Source organism: Pteropus alecto, unplaced genomic scaffold (genome assembly GCF_000325575.1).
Source record: "Pteropus alecto unplaced genomic scaffold, ASM32557v1 scaffold103, whole genome shotgun sequence".
In the NCBI taxonomy this organism is placed as follows: domain Eukaryota; kingdom Metazoa; phylum Chordata; class Mammalia; order Chiroptera; family Pteropodidae; genus Pteropus; species Pteropus alecto.
In genome coordinates, this window is record NW_006436288.1 from 3,869,505 (window position 1) to 3,880,041 (window position 10,537).

Sequence of the window (10,537 nt, forward strand, 5' to 3'; positions counted from 1 at the left end):
CTCCAGTCTTCTTAGTTACCTCTCCTCCATTTACTTTCATTTTCCAAAAATTGCTTGACCTCGCTCATCTGCTGTTGTCTTTTCCTTGGGTCTCCTCCTTGAAGTTGTAAAGACTTTTATTACTTTACACTTTTGGAAGGTAATGAAGTTTAAGATACAGTGTTCAATCAACCATATTGAACTGGAAGTCTCCTGTATTAATTTTGTAATTACAAAAAAAATCAATATTGTTAAGGCATAGCTGAGGAAAAGGATTTATGAAAAAGAAAGCCTAAGAGACTTTTAAACTATTTCTCCACGTTCTCTAAAACAATATCAGAAAGCCATATGTCTGACCACATCATCACAATCTAGTCTATTAGAAGTGCATTTCTAATAGAACTATGCTTTAACATTACTCTTTTTGTATTCACAGATATTTGATAGAAGACAACCGCCCTCTGTAGAATATCTCTGTAGTATCATAGAAACTGGTGTCTTGGCACTAATTCATTACACTAATTGTTGTCCACTTAAATTTTTTTTTTTTTCACTCAGATCCAAGAAAATTTACAAATCCTTCTTTTTCTTTTTTGTTCTGGAGAAAGTATGTTTAAAAATTGGTTTTGAACTGTCTCTGTATTTTTCTTAAACCAGTATAGTTTGAGATGGAGTATTTCCCTGACTTTCCTTTTATATTTTGTGAACTTTTTTTTATCTTTTTCCATACATTTTGGTAAACGGCAGCAAACCCCACCTTCAGAAGTTGGAGGTAAAAAGTAAATCAATAAAAATAGTAAGTGAAATTCTGAAAGGCTATGAAATGATAAAAGACAAGTAAACAGAATGTATTTAAAGTGAAAATAAAAATTTTTCTTATCATTATGATTACTTCATTGTACAAAAATGGAACACAATTAATAACTGGAAATATTGCTGTTTGTTTAGTGACTCATCTTTGTTATCACCCTTTGCCTCTCTAATGATTTTCTGCTCATGTAAGAAGAGAAATAATTACAACTAGTTCTGGCTTCATCAGCTTCTCGCTCTTCTTCAGGCCCCATCTTTGCTTCATTCCATCTCTATTATTCCCTACTTCCAGTCATTTTGTGAAATCAGTAAGGAGGGAAGTATATTTTAACACTGCAAGCTTCTCATAAAAAATAAGGGAATATTGTGTTCTTACACATGCTGTATACCATATTGACTAGAAAAAAATTAAAAAGAAAAAAATATAGAGAGGCACGAAAAGCTTTGCTGATCTTGAATATAGTAGAATGTGACATAGTACAAATGTTCTTCCAGTTAATGGAAGATTTCTGGCAGAAGAGATGATATATTCTTAATTATATAGATCTACTTGATCTAGAAAAAAACCAAAATATAAAATTATGTACATATTTAATACTCATATATCTTTATCTATCTTTATCTAAAATAAAAAAAGGTGTGCTTCTTTTATGGGGTACTTCTATAGCAACTTGCTGTTTTAAAGTGCTTTATTTATTTATTTCTAATCTTCAATTAGTATTGACATTCAATATATTTTATATTAATGTCAGGTGTATAGCGTAGTAGTTAGACATTTGTATAATTTATGAAGTAGTCCCCCGATTAGTCTAGTACCCATCTGACACTATACGTAGTTATTACAATATTATTGACTATATTCCCTATGCTGTACTTTATATTCCTGTGACTATTTTGTCACTATCAATCTATACTTCTTAATCCCTTCTCCTTTTTCACCCAGAACCTCTACCCCCTCCCATCTGGCAATTATCAATTTGTTCTCTGTATCTATGAATCTGTTTATTGTTTTGTTTGTTCATTTATCTTGTTCTTTATATTCCACATATAAGTGAAATCATATGGTATTTGTCTTTTCTTGTCTGATTAAAGTATAGATTTTAAAAATCTACATAATACCAATGGAATTTAGAATAACATTTTAAGTATCAGTCATCAAATTATTTGGCCTATGTTACGTCAAAAAGTGAAGAATGTAATGCTTTTTATCAAGTTGACTATCAAACAAAAGAAAACAGAAGTGCCCGAATTAAGTAAGTGTTTTTGAATTAAGTTTATTTAACATTTTTGCAGGTGTAAATCCATATTTCTGTAATGTTCTCTTTAACTTTCTACTTCAATCATTGCAGCAATAACCATGTAACGGTACCTTTCTATTTTGTGCCCTGTCTAAGATTTTACAAATAATTTTTCTTAATGGAAAAGGAAATTATAAGATTTAAACATTTTATCAGTTTTTCTTAAAATTAACATTCAATCCGAGTACTCTCTCTTGTTACATTGTGAAAGTCATTGCTGAGTATCAAAATATTTTATCAATGGCTATTTTATCCATGAGACTTCTCCCCAGAAAAACAACAAAAAAAAAACCAGAAAATATCTCAATTATGCCAACACAAGAAATGTCATATAGTGAAGTGATTACACAGGTGAGGGAAGAGTAGAGAAGCCAAATGAAAAATGGTAAGACAATCCACAAATTAGGAACAGAAGAAAGCCACTACTAAAAGGCCAAAGAAGGGAAGTGGTGTTACAGCCCAGGGGCCAGTTTCATCTACAAATGTCTCATCAGTGGGACTGCCTGGCAGGAACAGGAGTTGCTGAGGAGAGGCAGCTGCTATCACAGATAATACTTTAGACAGAGAGGAAGGAAAAAACTCTAGCTTCTCCTTTTCTTCCACTTACCAGTACCCTGCTAAGGATGCCATTGGTGAAACTTAGCTAGAAGCTAGCTAATGTGGACTTCTGGGAAATGAAATCTTTAAGGGGAAGGAGGGAAATAGATCTTACTGGGAATGAGCCCACGATCATCAGCACTAGCCAGCCACTACTCCTAAAACTCAGTATTGATTCTCACCTTTCTACTCACATTTATATCTCATTCAACTTCATAATTCAAACAAATGAATCAATTTTTAAAAATAAGTCAACTTTCTGTTATAAATAGCAACATGCTGTCAATCTCTCTTAATATATATACATATATGTATATATGTTATATATACATATGCAACATATATACATATATATATGTATATATATACCCCACTACATCAATCCTTTGACCTAATCTCACTCCCGATGGACAGTTTAAGTCATTCAGTGTCTCATGATTAATCTTTAAAAAGGCCCAGTAGAGGCCAGAAGATGCCTCTAAAAGGAGATTGTTTACAACTAAAGGAACGTGACTTTACTCCAGAAACTTAGCTTTGTGATTCCTTTTTGGAGCTATTCAGATGTTTTCTAGTTCTTTATTTACTGCCAACACTTTGAGCACTATTAGTATTTTCTCTATTATAAAATTTGAATGGAAAAGCAGCTTAGACCTACTGGAGAGGCTTGTCTTACTCTGGGATCAATTTAAAAGTAGAAACCCATATCTTATTCAGTAAATGGATTGGAGAAAAACACAAAAGTATGGTAAGTATTGTCCATAACCACCAAAACGTATCTATTCATCTATGATAAAGTACCTTTGAAACTCCTATTTTTTTAAGAACTATACTTATCAACCCTGGATATTGGGTTATAATAAAATGCATTAATCTTCCCAATGCTTCACCCTTTTCTGTAGGCTTGTCCTTTGCCAATGACTCCAGTTTTTGCAAATAAATGCAGGTGTACTTCTAAAGGAGGATCCCATTTCTTTTACTTCTTCAAAAGTGTTTATCCCGCAAGAACTCTTCAATAAATTCTTTGCATGCAAATCTCCAACATAGAATTTATTTTTCTAGGAAGTCCATCTAAGATGGTTGTTATCAGGAGTGAGTCAAACAAGGGAACTATAAAACGAGGTTTTGGAGCTAGAGCACTGGAGATAGGTAAAGGATATGCTGTAGCAAAGCATTTGCTGGAAATTTTACTGGTGGTGAAATTGTGTGGGATAACAGTGCAAAGGGATTCACTATTGGGTACAATATCTCAGGATTTCGAGAGGTTGAGGGGAACACTGATAACAAGGATGATGGAATCAGAGGATCTCTCTGGGGACCACTGAGGCATTCAAAAAAAGACAAAGAAAGACAAGGTTGATTGTTCTGCAACTGAAAAAGTATGGAAGACAGAGGACCTCCTTCGTAGCATATAAAAGGACTCATCTTCTGTAGCCATAGTGCAGAAAATGAGAGGAACGAGCCTGAAGATTAACAGATAACAATGGTAGAGTTCCAGAGAAGATTGAATTCTCAGTCCTGGAAAGTTTGCTAACTCTGGTACAGAAAAGAGTGGGAACCTATAAATTGGGTTTGGGACATCTGGGTTAATGTACTTATAAAATTTGATTCTCTAGATACCTTTGAGTCCTTTAGTGCTTCAGAAGTGCCCCAATACTTCATGTTAGAGGCTGGTGCTTTTCTCTCAACATCCCTTGCTTAACATAGGTGCAGAGGACTCTGTTTTGCAAAGAAACAAATACTACCCATTGCAGGATCCACCCTCATCACCTAGAATATCACAGTTTATTTTATATCCTCCTTTAATTACATGTTAGATATTTAATATACATATAATTATATATATCTGTACATTTGAATTCTTGTGTGTGGAGAAGTGGGGAAGATTACTTAAATGACAGAGAGATTAAGACCCAATCCCTAACGTCAAGAAAGTTACAAAATAAGCAGAGAGGCTGACATGCATACAAATAATTGAAAAAAATATATATAATTAAATAGACATACGATGCTGTGGGAACATAAAAGAGAAAATAAGCACATCGAATAATAATAATAGCAATAATTGTTTTACTACTAATAATAATATTACTAATAATAACCACTCTTTATTTATTATTATGTGCTAGGCATTTTGCTAACCATTATTTTCAAATCACAAGTCTGCAAAATGTCTCATAATCTTTTATAATATTAAAATCATTGCAAATTACAAAATAATATTTTCTTTGTATAAATTATAATTTATTAATGGAAATAGAATATGCTAAACTATCTCAGACACAGATTACTAATCCCATGTGTTCACAGATGGAAGAAGCATTGCCATTTGGCAGACGGGAAAAAAGCATCCGTGACTGATTGAGGCCGGATTGTTCTAGGGTACAATTAGGTATTGTTGTTTATCTATTTTACAAACACTCTAAAGTCTAGAGAATGTGTGACTTCACCCACTGGTAAATGGTAAAGACACAAACATGAGTTTGTCTGGAATCAGAACAAAATCTTTATACTTTAAAAGACAATTTTTTTTCATATATTTGTTGCGATAGAGATGGCGAAAGGGGAAAAATTCTGAACAAAGTTTTAGAGAAAGGAGAAAATCAGATTAGAAAGCATGAGGAACGCTTACTCAGTATAAAACGTCTTTGATTTGACTGAAGCAAGGAAGTTACAGAAAATGACATTGAGAAGCTTTGCAAAAAGATTTTTTTAACTTAATTTAATAGGCGTTGGGGAAATACTGAATGATTTCGAGGTAGAATATTGACAAAACAAGAACTTTTCTTTTTGTGGAAATGTGTTGTGAATAGGATAGATTAGTGAAAGAAGACATTAGAGGTAACATGATCAATAAAAAATGCCATACTGAGGCAGAGCAGTATTCTTTTCTGACATAAAATTAGGGAATTTTATTTTGGGTCTGGGGATAAGTAGATGAGGAATGGGTGACACCTCTTAAATAGAAAAAAAAATATATTGTCAACATCTCTGTGTTGATTTTGTAATATGTGACTTTATGCAAAACTTATTGAATAATTTTTTAGTTTGATCCAAGGTTTAGAGTTGGATAGTTTTATCGGTTTAACTGCTAGTGAAATTGTGTTAAAATTTCCTTATCAAATCTCAAACTGCTAAATAGTACAGCATTTTATGATCAAGTCTATGGTAACAATATTCCACTGATATTCCACTATTTTTAAAATACTACTCAATTACTGCCTTCCCCAGTCCCCTCCTTTTTCATTCCTTTTGCATGCTGAGAGAATCTTGTTTATATTTTTTCTTTTATTTACTTTTTTGTTTTGTTTTGCTATTCTTATTTTTGGTCAATCAGAGCTTCATGATTCTTAGTTCTGATTATACTTGTGATATTACAATCTTAACACCAAGAAAAATCGAATACCATCTGAAAATATGTAGATGTTAATATAGAATAACATCTTTCAGTTTGAGGACCACTTTCTGAGGTTACAATATCAATGTATTCATTTTTTTGATGAACCAACATTTATTGAGTGCCTATTATATTATCAATTACATTGGAGTACAAAAGTAAATAAGAAAACCCTTAAGGCAGAGAGTATAATATGCCATAAATGTTATGATAAGGATTGAAGAAAATGCTGAGGAATATAGGAATGAGACTGCCAAACTCTCCCAGGAGATGCCAGCAAAGACTTCACAAAGGAGATGATCTTATGTTGAAACATAAAAGTAAATTCATGAAGCAGAAATGTAGGGTAGTATACACACAAGGGAAATATGATGTGTAAATATGTAAAGATCTTGGGACAAAAAAAAGTTATACAGTATTAAGGAAATGGTGAAAAGTTCAGTGGGAATGCAGCATGAAGACCCTCAAAAGTATTGTCCTGAAGAGAGCCTGAATGAGAAGATATGGTTAGATTGAGAAGGTTCTTATATTTGACCTTGGACTTAATCCTAACTGATACATAATTAGTGGAAATCTGAATAGTAGAGTAACATGATCATATTTTTTAAAGGAAGATAACCCGGAATCCATTTGGAAAACTTAATTAAGTATAAAAGATTAGTGAATGTATATCAATTAGGAAGCTGTTGGAACAGACTAGGTAAAAAAATCATGAGACTCTTAAAGAAGATAGTTAAAATGGGAGAAGGTGTGAAAAAGAAATACATTGACAAAATTTCATCACCACTGGGATATAAAGGGAACACGAGAGTAAAATTTCCAGGCTGCTTCTGGCATTTTTAGATTTAAGAAAACTATTTAGAGCTAGTGTTTTTATCCAATACAAAGGGTAAGCATAAATGTGATATGGATAGAAAATGTGAACTTTTAGTAGGACACATGTCTGCAAAATTTGCATGAAAGAGATACATATAAAGTCAGAAATATATTTCTAAGTTAGAGCAATTTGTTAACAGAGATTTTAGAGCTATCAGTGTCATGGTTGAAGCAGGCAACTTGGTTGAGAGCACTGATGGAAAGCAATATGTACCATTACCTTATATTATTTTCTGTTTCATAGTTAGGGCCTAATGTATGATTAAAATTCTTCCTTGCCTTATAAAAAAAATTAACAATTAGTGGTAATAGTAGTAAATAACTTTTTAAAGTTTAAATAAATCAGTTCACTAGGTTTTCTTCAATTACAATCTTCAAAGCTTTCTAGCATTGAACATGATTTCTCCTTACAGAACCGTTATAGCCTCTCCTTCAAATGAAATTTCCTGCTTATGCATTTAGTTATAATACCCTTGATTCCCTCAATTTCCACTTTCAACAAATTTCCTACTATCACTCAGAAACCTCTAGTTTGTAATTTGCACAGTTCTCTGAAATTCTTTTTATGCATGGTCCACAGAAAAATGTATGTCTCTCAAAGTGGAATTTTTTTTTGGTGGGGGTAAATAGTTTTAGACTTTACACTAATCCACACCAATAGTCTAACCTGATTATACATAATACCTGGTATACACAATATGTATGACTTGAATTACGGTTTCTGACCATGGCACTGAACAAACTACAGGCTCATGTGAGGATTATAAACATCACTTTACCTTTATTAGTGTCTTGCTCTAAACAACTGAGATTATATGTGTCCGTTTAGTCAGTAATGTGCTGATTGGAATCATAGACTTGAGGTTGAATTTTGACTCCATCACTTACTACTTATGTGATTATGGGAAATCACTTATTCAGTCTCTCTAAGCATGAATTTATTACCTGTAAGTGTGGATATTATATAAAACATCCTTATAAGATGACATTGTATTTAGAAGTTATTTAGTTTGTGTAGTTATTTAGAATTGAATAGATTAATTTTAAAGCCCACTTTTTTTGGTCTTTTTCTCATTGATTTTTTTTTTTTTTTACTTTAATTACACTATAGGCTTTTAAAAAAATTTTATGGCCCAGCATATTGCCCATTTTAGTAAATGTCTCCTGTGTACCTGAAAAGAATACGTGTTCTGTTATTTTTAGGTCCAAGGTTTTACATTTGTCTCTTAGGTTTGACAGTATGTTTCAGACCATCAACAATTTTTTTTTTTATTGAGGTAAAAGTCACATAACATACGATTAACTATTTTAAAATGTAGTGCACTCACAATGTTGTGCAATTATCACCTCTCTCTATTTTCAAAACTTTTTCATCACTCCAGAAGAACACCCTGTACCCATTACGTAATCACTCCCCATTCCCAACTCCCTCACCTACTAGTAATTACTAACCTTCTTTCCGTCTCCATGAATTTGCTTATACTGGATATTTTATATAAATGGAATCGTAAAAAGTGTGACCTTTTATGTCTGGCTCCTTTCACTTAGCATAATGTTTTCAAGTTCATCCACGTGAGAGCAATTTTAGCACTTTATTCCTTTTTATGACTGAATAATATTCCATTTTACATATATACTATGATTTGTTTATTAATTCATCCAATGATTGGTATTTTGGTTAATTTGACCTTTTGGCTCTTATAAATAAAGATGCTCAAAATATATATACTATTGAACAAATATAAAGAGAGAAATTATAAAAAGGACCCAAACAGAAATTCAGGAGGTGAACAGCACAATAACGAAAAAATTCACTAAAAGCATCTAGTGGCAAATTTGAACAAAAAAAGAGTCAATGAGTATAAAGGTAAGAGAATTGAAATTTATTTAGAATGAGAAGCAGAAAAAAAAAAAAAACAATAAAGAAAAATAAACAGAGCCTAAGAAATCTTTGGGACATCTTCAAGTGTGCCAACATATGCATCGTGGGAGTTACAGAGAAGAAGAGAGAATCAGAAAAAAATATTTGAAGGTATAATGGCTAATATTTTCAAAAATTTAATGGAAAATATGAATGTACACATATAAAGTCAATGATCTCCAAGCAGGATAAACTCAAGGAGAGCCACACTGTGAAATGTTATAGTAAATTGTTGAGAGACAAAGAAAAAATCTTGAAAGCAGTAAGATTCATATCATACACGGGATTCTCAATAAGATTAACAGGTGATATTTTAAAATCTGAAAACATGGAAGCCAGAAGGCCATGGAGTGACATTTAAAGTCTTGGAAGCAAAAAGCAATCAACCAATAATTCTGTTTCTATAAAACTTTCAATCAAGAATAAAGGAAAAATTAAGACATTTCCAGAAAAATAAAACCTGAAGGATTTCTTTACTAGTAGAACTTCTTTATGAGAATTGTTAAAGGCAATCCATCAGCCTGAAATGAAAGGGCATAGAAATTGAAGCCAGATGAAAACACAAAGGATGTTGGTAAAAGTAATTACATAGGTAAATGTAAAAGCCAGTATTATTGTACTTTTGGTTTGTAATTTCTTTTTCTTCTATATAATTCAAAAGGTAAATGGGGGTGCGGGGTGGAGGAAGAAGGCGGACTAGGTAAAAGATGGTTTGTCTTCTCCTAGGTCCACATTGAAATTACAACCAAATTATAAAATAATCAACATGGAGAATCACCTGAAGTCCAGTTGATGGTAACACCTACATCTGATAATATAAAGGAGCCACACCGAAGCTGGTAAGAGGGGCAAAGTCGAGAATCGGTCCGGACCAGCACCTGTGGATGGTGGAGGATCACTGGGAAGTAGAGCAAGGCTGCAGAGGCTCTCCTGAAGGAGAAGGGGGTCCTTGTCTCATTTGGGGGCTCCCCAGCCCAGGGTCCCAGCCCAGGGAAGAGGAGATTCCAATAACTCTAACTGTAAAAACCAGAGGGGATTCCAGCCTTCTAGGTGAGACAAGAGACTGAAACCCTAGACGCCCCTTTGAAGGACCCATGCACAGGCTTTCTGACCTATGGACACTCACCCGGGACACCGGCGGGGGTCAGAGTCTCACGTGGGATTCATTCTGAGAGGGTCTGCATTACCTGGCACCAGAAAGAGGGCTAGAAGGGCAGCCACCGTTGTGCCTTAGTCTGCCCCACTACCTGGAAATCTACAGAAGTGCCAGCTTGACTGTGCAGACCCTTTCTACAGAGCCATTAGGAAGCTCTGGCCAGAGAGGATCAGCCTGCCCCACCCGACCTATCAATTGCCCGGGGCATTTGTTGCTGGATGGCTGCTAAGCCCTCCTCTGATTCAGGGCCAAGCATTCCCAGTGGACAGCCAGCACTGTGAGCTGCATTTTTGAGATAGGGTCAGGCAAGTCACTGCTGCCAACACAAACTTGGGCAGATCTCAGGGATCTGTGGGCCAGTCCCAGACAGTAGCTGGTCTTGCTATGATCTGGGACTTGACTGCCATAGTCTTTCTGAGACCTTGCCCCACCCTAACCACAAATTACCCTAGGCAGCTCATTGATTGCGATCTGCCACAGCCCTGTCCCTCCCCTCCCCTTATCTC